The sequence below is a fragment of the Berghia stephanieae genome, chromosome 4, assembly GCF_034508935.2.
Source record: "Berghia stephanieae isolate SIO BIC M18660-M18661 chromosome 4, UCSD_Bste_1.3, whole genome shotgun sequence".
Classification (NCBI taxonomy): Eukaryota; Metazoa; Mollusca; class Gastropoda; order Nudibranchia; family Aeolidiidae; genus Berghia; species Berghia stephanieae.
Window position 1 is genome coordinate 85,243,420 of NC_088363.1, and position 21,002 is coordinate 85,264,421.

Consider the following 21,002-nt stretch of genomic DNA (forward strand, 5'->3'; position numbering starts at 1 on the left):
CTCTTCTCTCCTGCCATTCTGCCCGTCCGTTTTAGAGCAACTGATTATACTTATTAAATCAAATGCAGAAAAATCTCATATTATAGAATATTGCTCTCTAGACGTCCTTTAAAACAAGTGAAATTGAATAATATTTACGATTAAATAATTTGTATGGTTCGTGAATCGAAAGTAAAGGGAAAGGAAAACATCCGCTTCGAAGCTAAAAATAGTCACCGATGGAAATCCAAAGGATGACCTTGGGTCCGCTTGCCTCGAATGTTTACACAATAATAATGAAAGAAATTTTTGTCGTCCATTTCAAAATTTTCTAATCTTAAAAACCTTGTATCTCAACTAATACTGATCTTTCAGAGTGGTTCTAGTCTAAATCATAAATTATAGGATTTTTCATATTCTACAACATATGTAATTTTCATGCTTTCAACCCTGATTTGCACAATTCAAGGTTGTTTTTTTACCTAATTCCCCCTACTATTGAACGCGTTGAATAAAAAAAATATTCAACGATTGCAGAATCTTTCCGTTCATTTGATTGGTTTAAAATAGGGTGTAAAAGACAGCTGAATTAAAATTAAATTAAAATTAATTAAAAATAATCTTTTTGGTATGCACGAATACAAATCCAATGTTTTTTCCTTTTTTTATTTGGGTCAAATTGTCATTCAAGCGGATGGAGAAAAACACAAATATGGCAAATCGCAGTACTACTAGATACCATGCAATTGGTTACGAAATATCTAAGAATCTTATTTGGAGGGGTAGAATAATCATATTCTTAATTATATTCTTTCATTTCTTTGTTTTCATCAAACTCGTTATTTTTTTTTAAATCGTACAAGCCCGTACCAAATGTATTTTGAGACGATAAAAATTACTCGTTTAATAAATACAAAGAAATGAAAGAATCGTATATTATAAGCACACAGAATCGTACATACAAAGAAATGAAAGAATCGTATATTATAAGCACACATAATCGTACATACAAAGAAATGAAAGAATCGTATATTATAAGCACACATAATCGTACATACAAAGAAAAGATCAAGAAAAACACATCTCATTCATCGTGTAGTACTTCGAGGTATGGGGGTCTCTATCAACTGCATTTTTGAGAGCGTTTATCTTTTCAGCATTGTTAAGCATTAAAATATCAAGTGCTTTAATGTCCTGACCGTACGTTAGATAAATGATTTATGCCGTATATTGGTTGAATATTTGGTGATAACGATCTTTAAGTTACCACCTCGTTTGAATGTAATTCGTAACCAAAGAAAAATAAAAAATAAACAAGATGGCCAATTTTTATAAGTGTAAAGGATCGCCTCGTTTTCTGTACTTAAGTGATGGTAGCTTTTGGTGTTTCAGTCTATCTTCATAATATGATATATCGTTAAAACCGGGTAAAAGATTAGTTGTACGTCTTTGGACGTTTTCAAAAACCACTGATTATTGTTTGAAAAGAGGACCCCAAATGCAATTTACGTTTTCAAAAGTTGGTATTACTCCAGATTTATATAGTGTAAGGTACAATTAATATTTGTGTATTCAAAACATCAAAACATAATGCAATCGTCTTGGTACATTTGCTGACTATTGAATTAATGGGGTTATCAAAATTGATTGCACGGTTAAAGATCACTCTGACATATTTTTCTATTGACGATAAAGAGAGAGAGAGAGAGAGAGAGAGAGAGAGAGAGAGAGAGAGAGAGAGAGAGAGAGAGAGAGAGAGTTTCCGCTTTACTCAAATCAGTATGTATGATAAACGTATTAGGGATTTGTTTGACCAACATGTAGAACTTTACATTTTGATTTGCAATATTGTAATTGCCATTTCTCAGACCAATGCAAGAGTGACTAAATGTCATTTTGTAAAACTTTATAATTTAAAGACGATGAGTAAATCTTAGTTTTTGTACCGCTATGTGGTTTTGTGGTATGACACTTGCTTTCGGATCGGAAGATCGTGGGTTCGAGCCTCACACAGCGCATAGTTGAGTCTTGAAAAATGAGTACCTGACCGTTAACAGCGATGTCTCTGTCGTAAAAAAATGGTAACAACACCTAACAGGCGTCATGTCTAATTCTCCCATGTTACATGTTGCTGTTTGTCATAGACGAGAGACGCATGCGCACAACCAACATGACGTTTTCTCTCTAATAACTTTTCCGCCGGTGACGTCACAGACGATGGGTGAGTCCAATCAAGGGACGCTACTCTTCCGCTAATCTCATTACCTATATAAAAGCTCAAGTTTTTAGTTTCATCAGCATATATTTTACTTGTTGAGTTGATAACTTCAGATAAATCAGACACTTCTCTGGGAAACACCGCTAGTAAAAGGTCTAAAGACTCACATTTCATTCCCTACAATAACCCTCTGGCTTCTATTTGTAAGGATTGATCTAATACAGCCTAAAAATTACTCCCTTTTTCGTAAGCCTCTAATTTTATGAACAGTCTCTCGTGAGGAACCGAGTCAAAAGCTTTACAAAAGTCCAGATATATGATTTCAATTGCATTTTAATCATCCATTTTTTTAAAACGCCTTCAGCTACAGCACCATTAGATACCATCGCCTAGGCATTCCGTGAAGGAATATAGAGGCAGCCAGCCTCCGGAGGCCGTCAAAACAAAAGTTTGGCAGTACGTAGCAAAACTTGCGCCCCTACCTTTGACCGCTCATCTTCCACAGCAAAAAAACAAATAGATAAAATTACCTATAAAATTTGGTTGTTAGGTGGCAAAAGAAACACATATTCATAAATATCCGACCATGCATCAAATAATGTCTAGATATTGGTTTTATAAGCCAAAAAGGTAAAAATTTTCAAACATTACTGTCGATTTATGATTAGATCACTGTAAAGTTGATTATTCAAAACTGGTGCGCTTGTGTGAACAAGATGTGAACTGTTTTATACCCGATTTTCAGTATAAGATTTATAACATTTATATTGTCTGTTTTTGCTGAAAATGTTTTATCTACAACTTAAACAACAACAAAACGGGAGACATAGAGAATAATCGTACACGTTTTGCACAGCTAATCGTAACCTTCGATGAGATCTGTGCGTGTATTGGCCCTAAGAGGGCCCATACACGCACAGATCTCATCGCGGTACGATCGCCGAACAGGCACTGCTGGGTGGCTGTGATCTGATCCCTGCGTAAGTCGCAGATGATTTTGCCCACACACGATGAGGTATTTTTCGAAGCGATCGGCGATCGGGGACGTGGCAGTATAAAAAAGTGGACATTTTTTTCGGATTTTCGCTGTTTTCACATCGAATTCGTGATCAGCGTCAAATTTACAATAGGTTTGATACTAAGAACTGTGTGTTTACTCCAAAAATTGGAGAAATTAGAAATAAATTTTAATTAATAGTGAGGCTATGCGGTCGACAGAACCCGTCCCAGTTACTGTCTCTCTATTCTATCTTTCGCCTTGCGCACAATCGTGATTATTTCTAACTACATTATATCAATCAGACTGTTAAAGGAACGGAATTGACGTCACTCAACTCTTTGTTATTGTATTAAGGCAGCCATTTTGGTAATTAGTTCTCACTAAATTATGTCAATCAGACTTTTAAATTTCAAGGTTACTCGTAGTTTCGTGTGTCTGTACGTTATTTCCGGCGGGGGGATATTGTGAGCATTTTATCTAAACTCATAGCATCAATAATTGTGCAAGGTTTTCGCATCACATGTAGTAATATCTATAATAATGTAACATGTCGAGAGAGAGAGAGAGAGAGAGAGAGAGAGAGAGAGAGAGAGAGAGAGAGAGAGAGAGAGAGAGAGAGAGAGAGAGAGATGATGATGATGATGATGATGATGCTGTATACAAAGAACAAAAAACAAACAACTTGCGCTATATATACCGCTGTATTCATAAAAAGGTGCTCAAATCACTTTATAAGGGCCCTTGGCCGACAGCAACATATGTTAGACGAGACCTGACCCTTTGTTAGGCGATATTACAATTGGTTCTGGACAGAGACGACACTTTAAACAGCGATATAGTCATTTTACACGTGAAAAAGGTGAGAGAATGCGAGTAATGAGCCTATTCCAAGGACTCAATTATGCGCCGCTCTGAGTGGGACTCGAACCCAGTACCTTCCGATCCGAAGGCGAGTGTCATACTACAAGACCACATCCATAGCGGCACAAGAAAGTGATGAGAGCGAATAGATATTATTGAAGGAGGAGAGAGGGGATGGAGTGAGTAAAGTTCTTGGATATGTATAGAAGGAACCAAATTGACGTCACTCAACACGTTGTAATTGCTTTTAGACAGCCATTTTCATAATTAACTTATCACTAAATTATATCAATCAGACTATAAACGTTTGAGGTTACACCGTTTTGTTTGTTAGTTTGTTATACCACGATGGAGATGTCGTGAGTATTTTTTTCCAATACGCGTAACCTTTGCAATCAGATTTAATTTTAAAAGCAACGTAAACCACGGACATTTTTCCATTTTGTCGAAAATAGAGATACACTGTTATTATTATTATTATTATTATTATTATTATTATTATTATATTATTATTATTATTATTATTTATTATTATTATTATTATTATTATTATTATTATTATTATTATCAATATTATTATTTTTATCATTATTTTTATTATTATTATTATTATTATTTTATTATTGTTATTATTATTATTATTATTATTATTATTATTATTATTATTATTTATTATTATTATTATTATTATTATTATTTATTATTATTACCATCATCATTATCAATATTCTTCTTCTTCTTCTTCTTCTTCTTTCTTCTTCTTCTTCTTCATCATCTTATTATTATTATTATTATTATTATTATTATTATTATTATTATTATTATTATTATTATTATTATTATTATTATTATTATCAATATTATTATTTTATCATTATTTTTATTATTATTATTATTATTATTATTATTATTATTATTATTATTATTATTATTATTATTATTATTATTATTATTATTATTATTTATTATTATTATTATTATTATTATTATTATTATTATTATTATTATTATTATTATTATTATTATTATTATTATTATTATTATTATTATTATTATTATTATTATTATTTATAAAACAAATAGTCAGTTCCCCCATGACAGATTAAGCAGGCACTCCTCGGGACAACCCGCACAAGTTTGCAGTATATTTTAAATACAACACTGGAACTAAAAATCCCAGGGTGACGTATGAGATGTATCATTTGGGGAAACGTATTCGTCACCCATTCATCAGTGAGATTTAATGTTGGAGTCAGCTTGAAGAGTTTCTTCGATTTGTCAAAGCAGAAACACCATTTGAAGTTACTGATAAGAAAGTCAACTTTTGTATCAGAAATCTTCAGCTGATGAATTCGTCGAAAAACTCAAGGCTTTACTCTGCAGAGGACCTGTTTTTAACGTTTTCATGGTATGAAAAATCCCGTGCTTTGTATCTTGAACTTGGTAATCATTTACAATTACCATCTATTTCTACCATGAAAAGAATTACAAGTGTGGCAAATAACACCTCTGATGAAAATCTCTTTACGAATGTTTTTAATCATCTTGAAGAAAGATCCAGAAATTGTATTTTGATTATTGATGAAGTTTATGTCAAGGCATCAGTTTCATACAGAGGAGGAACCATTTATGGATATGCTGTTGATTACCCTGATAAATTGGCTACTACGTTTTTATGTTTTATGGTAAAGTGCTTTTTTGGATCAAGAACATTTCTTGTCAAACTGTTACCCTGTCATGCCTTAACATCTGATTTTCAGTACAGTAACACTATAAATGTCATTTCTACAATTGAAAGATGTGGAGGGAAAGTAATTGCAATAATAAATGATAACAACAGATTGAATCAAGCTTTTTTCAAAAAATTTCCTAAAATAAATGAATCATCTCCTTGGATTACCATGTCCCCAGTTGATCCTACAAGATCCTTATTTTTACTGTATGATACTGTTCACCTGTTGAAAAATATCCGAAACAACTGGATCACTGAGAAAACAAAATGTCTGAATTTCTACCCTTGTCATTCATCTGAACCAGTAACTGCCCAGTGGTCTGATTTGGAAGAACTTCATAATTACGAGACAGGATTTCTTGTAAAACTTTCAACTCTTTCCAAAACAGCATTAAACCCCACACGGATTGAAAAACAGAAAGTTTCCCTTGTATTGGAAGTATTTTCAGAGAAGACAAGCTCTGCATTGAAATCGTCATCAAAGTCTGTCAGTTCTTGGATCAACACTGCCTTACATATTTATAGATGAAGTTTTGAAGCTTTGGAAAGTTTTTAACACGAAGTCTCCCTTTCAAAGCACTCGTTTTCGTGACCCAGATCGATTATGTATTGAACTTTCAGAAGCTGGTAGTCATCAATTGAATATCCTGGATCAATGGGCACTGCTTGCTGACCGGATGACAGCATCAAGTCCTGTTCTAAGGGAAAAATCCTTCACAAGAGACACAGCAAATGCTTTAGCTTGGACCTGCAGATGCCTTATTGACTTATCAAAGTACCTCTTGACACAAAACAACTCTGTCCATCATCAATATGTTGCCATTGGTTTCTTCCAACAAGATGTCATAGAGAAGCATTTTGCTCATTTTAGGATGTCAGCTGGTTGCAATTTTTATATAACAGCTCAAGATCTTTTGAACTGTCATCATATAGACAGGGCCAAACTTTTTATTAAATTTGAGAAGGATATTGATTTTAACTCCTCTGGACATTCCTGTGATCTCTGTGGGAAAGAACTGACAGACTCGGAACTTCTCATCATTGACGACCTTCCTCTCACTACTAACACACTATCATCTGATGAGAAAATTATTCTTTATTATATCGGAGGCTATGTGGCCCTAAAGGATGAAAAGTTGCGAGGAGCAGATGGAGACGTGTTCCCTGAAGATGTCAAAGTCTACACTAAGGAAATGGACAGAGGTGGTCTAAATTACCCTTCGACCGCAACTTTTCATCTTATTCTATACTGCTACACTTTTTTAAAAATGTCTGGAGAAATGCATTGTCGTTCAAGACTCGTAAGAATTTTTCAAGATTTTCCAGCACTGTTTCATTTGGATGTTGTTCTCAGCAAAATTTCTACACGCAGAATTGTAAATATTTTATTGAAACGTTTCTGCACTCAAGCTGACAGTGACAATAAAATCCAACAACAGAGAAGGAAAATAGCCAAACTGTCATCTTTGTAGTTATAATGAATTATTTATACTCATTTTCCCAGCCTCACAAGTCCTATTTCATGCATTATTATACTGTTGAATCTTTTAATGGGCCATTGGCGGTCCCAAGCCCGCAGCTGAATGCATACCTTTTTATATGCGTTCAGTAACTCAGAGGGAAAGATTCTGTGTTTATTCAAATGGATATATATTAAATTGTGCAATTATCAAGGTAAGGCATGTTTTATATTTTAATACTTATTTTTCTTCTTTCATTCAATTTTTTTCTCTTTTTCTTTTTTTTTTTTAAATTTTTGTGTTTGTTTTATTAATGTGATTTATCAAAAACAGAGCTTAAACTACAAAAATATATTTACTATTTGAAAAATTAAAAAAAACATTTATTTTTCTCTTATTATTATATAAAAAATCGGTCTCAAAAATATTGTGAAAAGAAAACAAATTCCGACCAAGATAGCGCGAGTGCAGTAACACTAACACAGCGACTCGCTCGTACCTTACGCTGAGCCCTAAACGAAATCGCGACACGGTGTGCTGAGCTGGCCTGGGTCGGGTCGCTTAGCCTTTCACACATCCACCTCTTTATCTTTCTTTTTTTTAAATTAATTTATTTATCTATTTATTTATTTATGTATTTATTTATTGATTTATTTGAGTCTATAATTCAAGGTTACAGCCTATCCTATCCTATACCCACCCCTAACATCTCGTAGTCAAGGCATTTTGGCATCTGCCAATCCTAAATGTCTGTGTCAAGGTCGACCGTGATGTCGCGTTAACGGTTGAGGAGAAAAAAATCACGGTGATCAACAACGAAGCCTTTTTTTCATCTACCTCTTCCTCACTCAAAATTTATAAAAATATTATTTAAAAAAATAATAACACAGCATTTATTTGGCGCAATATCCACTAGACATCTCAATGTGCTTTACAAGGCGTCCCAAGCCAACGGCAATAGTTAACATAAAGGACGAAACATGGCCCCTGTCAGGAGATATTACAATTTTATTTCTGACAAAGACAACGATAGGTCATGTACTCATTTGACACCTGAGTACGGTGAGAGAATGTGAGTAAAGAGACAAACTCTGCGCCACTCAGAGCGGGTCTCGAAACCTGGACCTTCCGATCCGAAAGCGAGAGTCATACCACTAGACCACATCACCGAATAGGGAGGGGCACTGTTCTGTCGGCCACATATCCTCACTATTAATTAAAATTTATTTTTTATTTTATCAATTTTTGGAGTAGAGACATAGTTCTTGGTATCAAACCTATTATAAATTTGACGCTGATCACGAATCTGACGTCAAAACAGCGAAAATCCAAAAAAAAATGTCCAATTTTTTATACTGCCACGGCCCCGATCGCCGATCGCCTCGAAAAATATTAAGCAAGGCGGGCTTTGCGAGCGACCGACCGTCCCTCCGCTCGTCACTCAGGTATTTGGACACACATTGCATTTTCACTACGATTTGCTTCAGCCGTGCCAGTACCTAGATCGTCCCTGAGCGTGTGTGGGTCCTCTTAGGCTGGGCGTGGAGGAGCAATATTTTTCTTTCTCCGCAGTCAATAATTTTAAAACTCAAAAAAATTAGAAGCACTTGTACAAGATAAAGATCAGAGACCATTGTACAAATGGTGATTGATAGACGATATTTTCATAGATAACCATGAAAATAAAACGACAGAAGATAAAATAAATAAACAAACAAAAAGCACTTTAAAATAAAACAAAACTAACTGAGATTTTATAAAGAGCAATACCCACTTAACGTGCTCAAATCGCTTTACAAGGAGTCCCTAGCCAACAGCGACACATTTTGGACGAGACATAACACCTATTAGACGATATTACATTTTTTTTCAGACAGAGACAATGCAGGGTCGGGTACTCATTTTACACCTGGGCATGGTGAGAGAATATGAGATTCTTTTCCCAGGATGAAACTATGCCCCACGCAGAGCGGGACGAACCCAGGAACTTCCCATTTGAAGGCTAATGTCATACCATTCATTAGACCACATTATCGCACAATAACAATAAACAAACAAACAAACAAACAAACAAACAAACAAATAAATAAATAAATAAATAAATAGGTACACTATAAGGTATACATATTTTACCTCCAGAGTCCGAATGATACGATGGTGACTTTTAAAATAGGGAAGGAGCCACTGCTGAGGTTGTAAACCGGAATAATGTGGGTTGATACACGTCAACCCTTATTTATTGATTTGTTATGACATCAGTTTCAGTTTACCATGAGTCACGTTTTTCAGGAATGGGCGTCTAGTCTAACAGCAGGGTTACACAATACAGCCTGACAAAACGCCTTAAATGAAAACATTTTCATCCGACATTGTTTACTTCAGACAAAAGACATTCTTAAGCTGATGCAGTCGCTTCGACATTCAGTTGAGGTACGGCTATGTGGGGCCATCTGGTCTCGCATTCGGATCGGAAAATCCTTTGTTCGAGTCCCGCTCTGAGCGGCGAATAGTTGAGTCCTTGGAAAAGACTCTTTACTCACAGTCTCTCAACATACTCAGATGTAATATGAGTACCTGGTCGTTAACAGCGCTGCCTCTGTCCCACGAAAAATTGTAATATCGCCAAACAGGCGTCATGTCTCGACCCCTTCTAAAGCACTTTGAGCACGTTTAGTTAATATTTTCTATATAAAAGCTCAAAGCTCAAGGTACATAGACAAGCCATCCAAGAAACGTCTGATTTCAACAGGAATCAATAATCTTGCCATGAAAAAAAATGTCCGCAGTCGGCCGACTTGTCCTCCCCTCCCGCCCCCCTCCCTAAATGACCTCAGCATCTACATTTCTTAAACCTTCAAAGCTGGGGATTCTGACTATTTAATAGCTTAAACATTTTCCGAAGTTGAGAGTAAACGATCAATACTATAATATGAATTAAAAGTTATTATCCAAAGTATCAAAAAGCGTTTTGTCGTGTAGGTGCACGAAATTGATAACCTGTTTGACTAGTTCGAACACGATTCTTGATTTTTCTGTGCGTAATCATTTTATTCAACAACCCAACCCCTTTGACGAAAACAATAATTAGTAAATTGATTGTCAATGATCAATTATCAGTTATTATTTGTTGTTATCAGTTATGTTATTTGTTATTTGTTGTTATCGACAAAGATAAATACGGGCTCGGGAGTTGTGCACGTTGGGGGCAAGGGAGCGTTCACATATTACGTCATCAGCTAGGGGGGGGGGGGGTCTACCAAATGTTGACATGTGTTGACATGGGGGGGGGGGTCAGACCCAAGATGATGTCATCAAAACATAGGCAAATTAAGCCTATTTCAAAGTTTGTTCCTTTCAAAACAGCTAACGATAAATTGCTATGATGAGTATTGCCCATCTCTCAAGAAACAAAATGGGAAAGGGGTATCACTTCTCAAAAGGCGAACTTGCCCTAAATGTTCATTGTATCACTCCTCGATCACAGCAATGAAAGACCATTCACGAAAATGCGGCATACATGAAGAACAGCAAATGGGAGAAAATGATGACGATGAAGATGAAATTGATGGTACTATTTATAGTACATTGCCAGAGGTCCAAGGCAGAAACATTTTTGAATCAATTAATTTTATGTTTGGAAATTGAAACAGAAATTCATTCCACTAAAAGACTAATATGCTATAAAATAATTTGCCTCCTATACTATTTTAAATGACACTTTCTGAATTTTTTTAAATAGCACCTGCACCAAGTAGCCTAATTTAAATAATGTTTGTTAGATTTTATCTTTGCAAATTTAAATTTTATGTCCCCATTGTATCGTAAAACATAAATTATCAACAGTTTCTGAAATTAATAAAATGTCTGAAAGTGTTTTATCAAACGTTGATAATCAATGTTTATGGTTTGAAAAACGAATTATAAATATTGTGAAATTAAAGTTATCTTTTAGTTTTTATCAAATTAGATGACGTCATCATCTGTTGGGGGGGGGGGGGGGTCAGGTCAATGATGACAAATGATGACTTGGGGGAGGGGGGGGGTCTAAAAAGGGCAAACTTTTGATGACGTAATATGTGAACGCTCCCCAAGTTGGCCACATGAATATTGGTTTTGAGGCTAGAATCAAAGTATCTTTGTGTTATCAGAGATGCTATTTGTGGTTATCTGTTGTTATTTGTTGTTGTCTCTCCAAAAATAAATACCCCATCCATGTTATCTATCACAGCACACTAAAGCACTCCGACCCAAGCCTATACTATTCAGGACCACAGTTATAGCCATTTCGTTTAGGATTTAGGGCCCAGCGTAAGGAAGGAGCGGGTCACTGTGTTACTACACCGCGTTATCTTGGATTGGAATTTCTTTTCTGATCACAGATTGTTTTTTAGACCGATTTTTATATATAATAATTAAAGACAAATAAATGGGTTTTTTATTTCTCAAATAGTAAATATATTTTTGAAGTTAAACTGACTTCTTTTTCTGTTAAATCATAGTAAAACACACATGCACAAAAAAAAAAGGGGGGGGGGTGAATTAAAGAAGAAAATTAAACACGTCTTACCTTGATAATTTCACAATTTTCTATATCCATAAGAATACACACAGAATCTTTCCCGTTGTTTGTTTGTTTTTAAGGCTTTTACGGCGCTTGCAACACATTAAGGTCATATCAGCGCCAGTAAAAAGGAAGAAAATGGGATAGTAAAAAGTTCTAGAATTCCCTCTAAGTAACTGAACGCATATAAAAAAGGTATGCATTCAGCTACAGGCTTGGGACCGCCAATGGCCCATTACAAGTGTAATAATGCATGAAATAGGACTTGTGGGGTGGAAAAATGAGTAAAACATACATACAAGGTTGCACGTTAATGTCCCTGTCAGCTTCAGTGCAGAAACGTTTCAATAAAATACTTACAATTCTTCGTTTGGAAATTTTGCTGAGAACAACATCCAAATGAAACAGTGCTGGAAAATCTTGAAAAATTCTTAAGAGTCTTGAACGACAATGCAAAGTCGATAACTACGCCACTCCCACATCATCTCATTCATCTGTGGTGTTTCATTCATCCTGTTTTGTTGATAAAGGGGAAATCCGAAACGTTCATTTGATCTGTTTTTGTAATTAAATTGAAGCTTACATTCAACTTCACGTTATTATTTATTTCTTCGAGCTTCGAGCAGCAACATTTACACTAACAATAATATAGAAGACGATGAGAAGTAGCGGTGGAAGGGAATTTAGACCTCTGTCCATTTCCTCAGTGTAGACTTTGACTCCTTCAGGGAACACGTCTACATCTGGCTATGTGGTCTTGTGGTATGACACTCGCTTTCGGATCGGAAGGTCCTGGGTTCGAGCCTCGCGCTCGGCGCATAGTTGAGTCTTTGGAAAAGGCTCTTTACTCACTTTCTCTCACCGTACTCAGGTGTAAAATGAGTACCTGGCCGTTAACAGCGTTGTCTTTGTCCGAAAAATTGTAATATCGCCTAACAGGCGGCATGTCCCGTCCTACATGTTAAAATGTTGCTGTTGATCAGGGACCCCTTGTAAAGCGCTTTGAAACATTTAGTGGATATTGCGCTATATAAAGCTCAATTTTATTTTTCATCTGCTTAGGCCACATAGCCTCCATTACAAAAATGAATCATTTTCTCATCATATGATAGATAGTGTGATAGGAGTGAGAGGAAGGTCGTCAATGATGAGACGGTCGGAGTCTGTCAGTTCTTTCCCACAGAGATCACAGGAATGTCCAGAGGAGTTAAAATCAATATCCTTTTCAAATTCAATGAAAATCTTGGCCCTGTCAGTTAGCCTTGATTAGCCAGTTCAAAAGATCTTGACCTGTTCTATAAAAATCACAACCAGCTGACATCTTAAAATGAGCAAAATGCTTCTCTATGACATCTGGTGTATACTTCCCTGAGTCCATGGTTCACTCCCCACTGTGCCCACTTTCTATAACTTTGGTCGGTTTCGTCAGGATTTGGCGGGTTTCGTAGAAATCCCGTTTTGTGTGTTGGTGCGTGGTATCCGGCTGGCGGATGTTGTGAGCATTTTACCTCAGCGCATAGCATCAATACACACACACACACACACACACAGAGAGAGAGAGAGAGAGAGAGAGAGAGAGAGAGAGAGAGAGAGAGAGAGAGAGAGAGAGAGAGAGAGAGAGAGAGAGAGTTGTTCGGCATATTTTACAAATGGTGTAAACACTACTGCGTTTGGACGACGGGGCGCGAACGGGGCCGATTAGAGATAGACGACGATTGGGATTGTTTGGAAGCTTTAATTAACCCTTTGCCCACTAGTCATTATGATATCGGAAATGCTATCGCCGTCTACATCTACGCCAGAATAGAAATAGAGGGTGGAGCCTACCATGATATAACATTTTATGGAGCCCTAATTTCATCATATCAGTTCTGTCCACTGACAGGTGGGTGGGTATCGCTTTCCAGAACTTATGTCCTTAGAGGAAATCCTGAGTTTTTTGCCAACAACGGATTGATCTTTTGATAGCTTGCTTGTCAACCTGAGTCAGCTCAGCCCTTGATTTATGTACTGGCATCACAGGCGGTATATGTTGTGTAACTTCAAAGACCACGGTTGACCGAAAGCGATGAATGGAAGCCCTACTGTGGCGTGGAGAACGAGGTCTTGTATGTATAGTTACGTCACTATCCCAACGCTTGTGAATTCTTAGTAAGGCTGGACTCACAATCAAAACACGAAATCTGCGTTTTAAACTCTTGAATCAATCGAGTTACATCAGTGCGTTTGTCTCATTGAGAAATGAAAAACGATATATAAATCAAGAACATCGACCAGAAAATAAGGAAATTATCATAAAATCAAATCTATTACAAAAAAGGTTATTTCTAGACCGATTTTTATGAGACAAAGACAATTTTTCTCCACTTTTCAAGCTGATTCCAACGATGAGGTTTTCAAATTTATCGCAATTAGATTATTTGTCATTATTTTTTTTAAAATACCCAATTGACTGCTCAGGAAATGGATACGTAATCCTTGGCGGCTAGCGAGTAGGTACTAAATTTTGCTTACCCTATCCCACGCAGACGCACACACACACACACACACACACACACACACACACACACACACACTATATATATATATATATATATATATATATATATATATATAGTTCGCGATAACCAACAAACAACCAAGAGCGAACGAAAACATCAAAAAACAAATCTGTAAAATATTCCAAAACAACAATTTGAAAATCACGATAGAAGCAAACAAAAAAAACAGTTGACTTCGTCGACATCACATTTGACATAAAATCCAATTCATTCCAACCGTTCAGAAAACCAAACAACACCATTAGCTACATTAATAAAAACAGCAACCATCCCCGTTCCGTCATTGAAAAGATACCAAAAAGCATAGCACTGAGGGTGAGCAAACTTTCGGAAAACAGAGAGATATTCAACGTCGCAGCCACCCCCGACAAAGAAGCACTCACAAAAAGCGGATACAACACACCATTTGAATACACAGACGCCTCCCTCTTATGTAAACCCCAACACACAAGTGAAGAACGTAAAACAAGAAAACAACACATTACTTGGTTCAACCCACCTTCCGTCAAAAACGTCAGCACAAACATAGGACAGCAGTTAATTGATACACACTTTCCAAAAAACCACAAGCTACATAAAGTTATCAACAGGAATACCATAAAAATAAGCTACTCGTGTATGCGCAACATAGAACAAATAATTTCAAGCCACAACAAAAAAAATATTAATAAACCACCGACAAGAGCAAAACCCACCCACCAGAAAATGCAACTGCAGAAATAAGGAACATTGCCCGCTAAACAAACAATGTTTAGAATCAAGTTTAATTTACCAAGCCACAGTCACCGAAACTAAAACAAACAAGCAAGAAAAATATGTAGGACTAACGGAAAATAATTTCAAAACAAGATACAACCTCCACACCTCAACATTTAGAAACACTAACAAAAAAACATCCACAAAACTCAGCGAACATATTTGGAAATTAACCCTATTTTCATACTTGGGGGCCAAAAAGACCCCAGGGGTGTGTCTTTTATTCATAAAACAGTCAATTTTTGACGCAGAGACCTGAAATTTGGTGACTTTTCCTAAAATCACGAGGTCCATGACCATGCCAAATTTCATGCTTGTCACGTGCATAGTTTACTCACACTGAGCATGCTCATTTGGAATTTGAGATTTTCCGATCTGGGGGCCAAATGGAGAGAAAACGGAGTGATATTGGTCGAGCGCTGGCACTTGTTGGTGGTTTTCCCATGCCAGGGACGAGTATGAGACCTATGCACATTTGACCCGCAATTCCTCGAAGTCTTTGGCTAAGGGAGCGTTCACATATTACGTCATCAAAAATTTGCCCTTTTTAGACCCCCCCCCCCTCCCCCAAGTCATCACTTGTCATCATTGACCTGACCCCCCCCCCCCCAACAGATGATGACGTCATCTAATTTAATAAAAACTAAAAGATAACTTTAATTTCACAATATTTATTATTCGTTTTTCAAACCATAAACATTGATTATCAACGTTTGATAAAACACATTCAGACATTTTATTAATTTCAGAAACTTGATAATTTATGTTTTACGATACAATGGGGACATAAAATTTAAATTTGCAAAGATAAAATCTAACAAACATTATTTAAATTAGGCTACTTGGTGCAGGTGCTATTAAAAAAAATCCAGAAAGTGTAATTTAAAATAGTATAGGAGGCAAATTATTTTATAGCATATTAGTCTTTTAGTGGAATGAATTTCTGTTTCAATTTCCAAACATAAAATTAATTGATTCAAAAATGTTTCTGCCTTGGACCTCTGGCAATGTACTATAAATAGTATCATCAATTTCATCTTCATCGTCATCATTTTCTCCCATTTGCTGTTCTTCATGTATGCCGCATTTTCGTGAATGGTCTTTCATTGCTGTGATCGAGGAGTGATACAATGAACATTTAGGGCAAGTTCGCCTTTTGAGAAGTGATACCCCTTTCCCATTTTGTTTCTTGAGAGATGGGCAATACTCATCATAGCAATTTATCTTTAGCTGTTTTGAAAGGAACAAACTTTGAAATAGGCTTAATTTGCCTATGTTTTGATGACATCATCTTGGGTCTGACCCCCCCCCCCCCCCCCCCCAATGTCAACACATGTCAACATTTGGTAGACCCCCCCTCCCCCCCTAGCTGATGACGTAATATGTGAACGCTCCCTAAGGACTTGAAGTTTATCTATGGTTGTCATTCGTATTATAGGGTGGGAGGGGGGGGGTCAATCTTGTTGTTTATTCTATCCCCTTTGTTGTCCTTTTTAATCTCTGCTCTCAACTTGTTAGTCCTCTCATGTTAAAATCCACTCAACATCTATCATCTTTTGTCAATTGTTTTTCTGGCGCGAAAGATTTAAAACTGGCCTATGGGAACACTTTCTGTCAAGATTTTAGGATGCACTGGAAATGGAAGGAGAGGGGGAGTTGGTCCCTGTGCTAAACGAATATCCACCTATCGTATGATATGATAATATGTGGTTGAAATATATATTGGTGGTGGATGCAGTAATGAGAAGTACAGAAGACGACCAGCATTTATTTAGACTAGAAAATAAGATCCCATCAATCTGAAACCAGAAGATGAATTACACAAGGTATCCAGTCCTCCGGAAGAGTGGTTTTACAGTTCCATTGAGATCGGAACCAGTTTTTTGATATCACACCTGTGTTTCCTCTAATGATGATGTAGTTGTGGTGATGATGAAGAGAGCAAATGTTGGGGACGGGAATAGATGCTGTGTGATTGGCTAAGAAGCTCACAACATTGCCATCCGGAAATATAACGGACCAACACACAAAACTATGAGTAACCTTGAACGTTTATTGTCTTGCATTAAGTGGCTTTTATCTCAACTTGTGTCTTAGACAGTGGGTAAACTTTAAGAATAATGATTGTTACTAGTTCATCTCACGTCATAGAATCTAGGATCAACCCCGGCTTATTGACCCGTATCATACGGTATGACTTTTAGAACTTGATTCAAGAACTGTAACTCATAACAAACAGTTTATCTCGTCTTACCAATGCTTTGATTCTAATTTATCCAGATCAAAATCTCTGGTATTAGTTACACCACAAAATATAGTAAACTAAAAGCTTGTCTGTCGCTCCCGTTTGTCTAAAATCTGTGGTACTGGACAAGGATAAATGAAGACGTGTATAAACCAGAAAGTTTGAGCGATGTGTAGGCCGCCATGCCCTCCAAACTGTGTGTGATATTATTATCGTTATTATTATATCGTCTCCAAACCATAACAATCTATATTCGCGGAACCCAATTCACAACATTTCCAAACGATTTTGTATCTAAGTCGTTCTGCCCTCCAAACTATACGAGATATTATCGTATCCAAACCGCACCCATCATTATTCTGGCAACTCTTTTCACAACATATGTCACCTATAACTTCCAAACACTATTATATCTGAATTAACTAAATGGCAAAATGGATTTAACAGTAAAACGATTGGTCATTACATGTGAAATTATAGATTTTGTCAGTTTAACAAATTTTAATCATTCTCTTTAATAAAACACAAAAACTCAACACAAGTTTAATAGATTTTGTGCATAAAATCAATTTTGAACATTTCCAATCAGCCAGACATGACACAGTTTAGAGGAAATAAGTAACAAATTTTCATGACTTTCAAACCGGATGTTTTTCTTACGCTTGAACGATTGTCATTATGTTCCCTATCTCTTATGTAAAGATTCAAAATCTACAATCCTCACGGATCCTTTTATAATAATTCTATTCATTCCAAATAGACGACTGCGGGAAATTGTCAAGACATGCCTATACCAGTCTTAGAATAATTGACAATAATGTCATAAAATAATAAATCTGCTCTTTCTTGGGTCGTCACGGTTGTGATTATGAATTTAGAACTGAAACCAGCAACAAGCTGGCGTGGGCTGAATGAGCAAACAAAACAAAAGAAACGAAAAACTATTTTTTAGAAAAAACATAACAAAAAAAAAACAAAAAAAAAAAAAAAAAACTAATACATAAATAGGATAGACAACATAAAATAACAAGAATCTAATCGCGGCATAAAACAACGAGAGTCATTCCGTTGCCCCACACGTTAAACTTAAATCAAAGTTGTCTAAGTGTAACAAACAGTCATGGGATAAGTTGGTCTGGGATTTTTTATATAATTTTATTACTAATGAAATAATCCAGTAGTGACGAATAAGTTCGAAAAGGTCTTTGTCAGCACTGACGAACAGGCCCAGTGTTCGACAGTACTGATCAATTGCCGGTGGTACCTCTTATTTAGTACTCAGGCGCTGGCACATATTGGTCAGTACTGACCAATAGCCCTAGCCTAGAGAAAAAAATACTAAAGATTTCAACAAAGGAAGCTCTTTCTTTCATTTCATTTCACAATTTTCAATATAATAATAATAATAATAATAATAATAATAATAATAATAATAATAATAATAATAATAATAATAATAATAATAATAATAATAATAATATATAATATATTTTTATTAGGCCCAGTGCAGCATAATTTAGACCACACAACGGATGGCTGATAAAAAAAAAACCAACATACAAATCATTTAGTTAGCAAATTCATGACACTATGGCTGAGACATAACGTAGTCATTCAAGCTATCAATTTAGTTCACCTAGATATTGAAAAACGGTACTAGAAAATAAATCACTTTTCATATAAGAAGTTACAAACAAATATGTGGGAAGGATTTATATATGACGAATGGTGCTTGTTTGCACTGCTGTTGACATGCCTTTCAATCTTGTATGCAAATATCATGCATTGTTACCTTATTATGGTCATCTTCTATATGTATGGATGTATGAGTGTATGTGTGTGTGTGTGTGTGTGTGTGCTTTGCATGTCAAGGTTAAAGATATATGTTTGCACATCACACATACATGAGTGCATTTAAGTTGTTATACTAACTTTACCACGTGTATCATTATTGTAATCTTTCAATCAATTTAATATTAAGGGTATTCAAAGGATTTTATCCTATGTCGCCCTACACCATATGTTATATGTTATGTTAAGGTAGGGTACACACAATTAGAAAAGATAAGCAAGACACGAAAGTAAGGCAAGTATTGTAAGAAACATTAAATTGAATATTAAAACTTTCATTTATCCAGTATTGTTTCATCATTTCATATTTGGCGATTCATTCTAGCTAGTACTAAAATCAGAAAATTAATGATGATCTACTATCAATTCATTTTTATTACATAGGATAAGTATAAGAATCATCTTCATTCGTCACATTTCTAATGAAATAATAAAGTAAAGAGTTAGTACTTACTTGGATGTTTCTTGATTAGAGTTGATGAAAAAGTAGGTAACTGAAACTGGCGCTCATCATATTGGACAGCAAACAGGAAACAAAATTAACTTAGTCAATTATTGTAGATGCCATCTACCAGTAAGTTGTGGATCATATTGACACGACTATGTCACTAAATAAATAGATGCATGATGTCACAACAAAAACAACAACATGTTTTAACCCCATACATTTAATGAGAAAATATTATTTTAACTGAATTTTCCATAGTAAAATTATGGGGGTCAAATGGCCCCCAAATAAGAAAATAGGACTTTCTAGTATTTTTCTTTTTGCAAGTCAGGGGGGCCAAATGGACCCCAAATCAGGAAATAGGACATTCTATTTTAGTATGAAAATAGGGTTAAAAGACAACAAACTAGATCACAACATTTCATGGAAAATTTTCTCTAAAGCAACTGGATACACACCAACATCAAAACAATGTAGCTTATGCCTGGAAGAGAAATATACTATAATCAAACACCCTCATGAAGCCACACTCAACACGAAAAGTGAGATGCACGGTACGTGTCCACATCGCCGGAAGTTTTAACTAATTAACTTTAAACCGGAACCACTTCAAGAAACAACAACAGTCAACAAAACAATTCAGTCCTGACGATGGCAAATTAAGCCTGAAACATTAATGTAGATTGTCTCAAACATTGTGGTAAATATTTTTAAAATATATATATATAAAATAATATATATATATATATATATAATATATATATATATATTATATATATATATTTTAAATATATATATATATATATATATATATATATATATATTATATATATATATATATATATATATATATACAAACAATAACAAAACAAAAAGAAAAAATACAACCCCCCCCCCCCCCAATAAAATCCAAAACAAAGTAAACCTGACGAATCTTACTCTGTGCCCAGTCAACACAAACTCTCGAGCAGGATTTGAATGGAATACTTGCCACCCCCCCCCCCCCCCCCCCCAAAATAAAAAAAAATTATTTAAAAAATCAAAACAAACTCTTCCCACTTCCCATACATTTGGTCCAGCATGTCACAGACACAAAATATTAACAATCCCTTTTCCTTTCACTCCCTAACATTGACCCGACCCGTTCCATCAATCTTCGAAGCACAACACACAACAGCAACCACACACACACACAATCACACACACACACACACAAAGACATGTTAAATGGATAGTGTTATAGCACCATTTTCATGTTTTGAGGCAACACATCTTCCCCGCTCTCACTTACACTTAGCGGTTTTACAGCCATCTACAGCAGGCACGGTCC

The 21,002-nt window shown here is 35.6% G+C and overlaps 1 protein-coding gene and 1 long non-coding RNA gene across 5 annotated transcripts in view; both read right to left on the bottom strand.

Annotated features, from left to right (window-relative positions):
- The window catches only part of LOC144971436 (deoxycytidylate deaminase-like), a 34,436-nt gene extending 22,455 nt beyond the window's left edge, over positions 1 to 11,981 (bottom strand). Inside the window, exon 1 of one of the 3 annotated variants that reach the window (XM_078912346.1) lies at positions 11,818 to 11,981. The gene's annotated coding sequence lies outside the window, so the exon portion shown is untranslated. Of the gene's footprint in view, positions 1 to 9,383; positions 9,539 to 11,817 lie in introns of those variants that run through there. The other 2 variants (XM_078912345.1, XM_078912343.1) reach the window with 2 other exon arrangements.
- Positions 11,982 to 12,077: 96 nt separating this feature from the next.
- Positions 12,078 to 20,759, bottom strand: LOC144971437 (uncharacterized). Of its 2 annotated transcripts, none has more exons than XR_013645134.1 (3): positions 20,741 to 20,759; positions 19,679 to 19,832; positions 12,078 to 12,324 (listed from the first exon to the last, which is right to left on the bottom strand). It is a non-coding gene; the product is annotated as an uncharacterized LOC144971437 (long non-coding RNA). The 2 variants fall into 2 exon arrangements; XR_013645133.1 differs by lacking the exon at positions 20,741 to 20,759 and adding an exon at positions 20,131 to 20,332.
- Between the last annotated feature and the right edge of the window lie 243 nt (positions 20,760 to 21,002).